This window comes from Passer domesticus, chromosome 1 (assembly GCF_036417665.1).
Source record: "Passer domesticus isolate bPasDom1 chromosome 1, bPasDom1.hap1, whole genome shotgun sequence".
In the NCBI taxonomy this organism is placed as follows: Eukaryota; Metazoa; Chordata; class Aves; order Passeriformes; family Passeridae; genus Passer; species Passer domesticus.
The window spans coordinates 97,993,254-97,996,761 of NC_087474.1; positions in this window are offsets into that span (position 1 = coordinate 97,993,254).

A 3,508-nucleotide genomic window follows, 5' to 3' on the forward strand; every position below is an offset into this window, starting at 1 on the left:
AAGTTGGGGAGATTCTTACAAACTGATATCTTATGAGGCTACCAGGAAGTTGGAGAGAATTTATCTTAGGAAAACTGGGTTTTCAAATAAATCTAATACGGATTCTTCAGAAATACAAAATCAGATCTGTCTGCCAAGGTGTGGTCTTACTATGTGGACACACATGGGCAGACTTCTATAGTGACTGAACACCAACTAATCTAGTTTTTAACAGTTTGCTGAAAGGATCTATTTTGTTTTTTCTGTCAACAAACTGATATTATCATCAAAGTTCTGAAAGGAAGTTAATATTAGGGTAATGCAAAAAGAGATGGACTTATATACATTCTAAAGACTTGTCAGTTATGCAATACCATTGTATTTCAAGTTTAAAAATGCAGTAGTCATTTTTCCTTACAACAAAATTATTGGATTTAATCATAAGCATGAACTGCCCTCCTTCTTCCAGAGCACACCATCATTTAAATATTCTTCAAGTTACTTGACATCACCCACATTTTTTGATTCTTTCAACTCCTGGCCCTTATTTTCTAAACCATGTTTAAATTGGGGGAAGAAATTTAAAAAAAAAAAAAAAAAAATAGGCATATTTTACTGAATATTTTTTATATATCACAATATCACAAACACTTACAAAGATACCTCCTAGACTCCTGCCTGAAATGGTCTGTTTGGAGTGCAAAACAGATCTGCATCTAAAAAAACACCGTAACCCACAAGGCAGCTGAATAGCTTTGACAGTTTTGCCTACCTTCTCCAGTCTCACCTACCTCTCACCTTTCATTTTCAGATAAGATCTGAATAGCCACCAGAAAAACCAATCATGCTTCTTTTTCCAATGGCATATCCCCTCTGGCTATGTAACTTATGTCTGGCCTAATAAAGGGAGAACTACTTATGTCTTGATTATACTCAATTTGGACTTGGAATGTTTTAATCTTTAGCTGCTCAAAAATAGGGTTTTGTCATAGTTAATATATCAAGTGATTACTGCTGTATCAAATAAATTTACTTAGCATGACAGAGATCATAGCTAGACAATGATCTACAACTTGGCTTTCTGCCATCTTTTGGACCCCTATTTATTAGCTAAGAAAGTAAATAATAACTCTTATCTTTTCCTATTGCTGTCTTCCTTGACAAATAAAAAAAATCATTTCAATAGACTTCCCATTCATTTCTTACTTTTCTTATGGACTGGCACATCCTCTTCCTTCTGTAACATGTTTTAGCTGATTTGGAGTTACCAAGAAGCTTTTTTAACTTTTGAACTGAGATTTCCAAAAGCTCCTTTTAGAAATTGACAGTGCCCTGGAGGGCTCTTGCTCCAGGCAACTGAGAAAGCTCATGAAAATATTGTAAAATCTTTCATTTGAAGAATTCTTCCTTCCTCACCTTCAGCCAGGTTATTTCCCCAGTAAACTGTACATTACACTGGCAGCTATCCTGCCTGTCTTTCTCTCCCTTTGGTTTTTTTGCCTCTGTTTACATTTTCCATTAATTGATGCATCTCCAAACACGCCTGTTATATTTTATTTCTCATTAGTCAGTACAGGAAATTGCTCTAGCTGTGGTCTCTCGCTCACATTTCTCTCTTCAGATGCTGCAATAGGAATTTGTCTTCATTTCCAATTTGTTACTGTTTTAAGCTGTTGTGTATGTGTTCAGGTTTTTCATAGCAAAGAAGAAAGAAAAATACAGCAGGTATCTTTCAGTAGCACGCACCACTCTCGTCCCTCTTCCTTTACTGCTTTTACAACACTATGAGTGAAATAAGGGATATGGGGCAAGCTGCATGAGGAAACTCACAAAGAATTATGCTGACAGCCTGAAGAGGTGCACTGTAACTCACTCTTTATGACTGCCTACGTGCTGGAGCTGTGAGTTCGCTCCTGGTTTGTGTCTCAGCAATGCAATGCGAAGGGGAGTCAGCTCTGGATGTAGCATTTCTTTTCTCGCACTCATCAGTGTGGGTCTCCCTATCATCAACTCCCCATAAAGCAGGCTTTGTGCTGAGTCCTCAGTCTTCCTGTACCTCCTCCTCTTCATGTTAACAGTGTGAATGGAAAGTAAAATCAGCAGAAATATCAGGTTCACTCAACAAGCAGCTGACGCATGGAATCTTATGGCAAGCAAGACTTCACATGGCTCAACTATTTCCCTTGAACACAGAATAAATACAAATTTCATACCTCAGCTCTTACACCAATTTTTCTGGTGTCTGTGAGAGATAGTGTTCTTTGAGCCACGGGCTTCTGAGCAGCCTGAGTCTAGAAGGAAAGAAACAGGTGGAAAAACTGGGAAAGAAACACCTTGTCAGACCAAAGATCCCTGTAATAATGTCTCTAACAATAACAGTTGGAACACATGCCTGGAACAGGTAGGAAACAGGAAAATCTCATGCTGATGTATCTGCTGGAAGAGCTGCATGTCTCAGTGAAAATTCAAATTTCTAAGCCAGAAAGAGTATCTTCATACTTATAAATTTTCTTTCATTATTTTTTCCAATCACTTTTTACCTCAGATAAATTTTTAATGTTAAAAACTTCCTTTTGGCAGGGAACTCCACAAAAACCACACATTATACAAATAAATGCCTTCCTTATTTGGAACTTACCAATGACTTGCTTCATTTGATGACTTTAATATTATTGCAGCAGAAAATATGGTGGCAAGTATTCTTCTCATCTTCCCATCATGAATGTACAGATCTGTGTCACATCTCTCCTATGACATCTCCTTTACAAAAAGTCCCAGATATACTTGCATGGAAATCATTCCATACCCCTGATTGTCCCTGTTGACTTTTACAGATCCTGTGCTCCTTTTCAAAGTGATACCAATTCTACATTCAATATTCATGAAGTAGATGGAGGATTTAAGCAGAACATGAACATCTTCTATTTTGAGCAGCACTTGCAATCATACTTCATAATATTTTATTTTGGTTTTTAGCTAGCATTGAGCATATTTTTCATTGAACTGCAAAATGAGGAGTGTTCCCTAATACACATCACCTCAAACACATCTAACTAAAATTTTATTTGCTATTTGTTGTGTGGCTCTTACCTCATCATGATGTCTCTCTGTAGTACTTTGCAGATCTCTTTCATTTTAGAACCTTTATTAACTTGTCAAAACCTATGTTTTTTTTACCTTATTACTCACTTCTTAAATCATTCATTGGGATGATAAACAGCAGATATATATCATAGAATCATAGAATATCCTGGGTTGGAAGGGATCTAAAGATAGTTCCAAGCCCCCTGCAAAGTGCAGGGACACCTTCCTCTAGTCGCATGTAAGTCTTCATTAGTGATCTGCTTCCACTGTGAAAGTTTATTTCTACATGATTTTTCTATACAAATTTTTGCTCCATGTGAGAAGATTTTCTCTTATCTCACAAGTCAGTTAAAGAATTTTGGAGAAGAAACTCCAAACAGAAATGCTTTTGGAAAACCAGATGGCTACATCAAATGGCTTTTCTTACTTATGTACATGATTACCT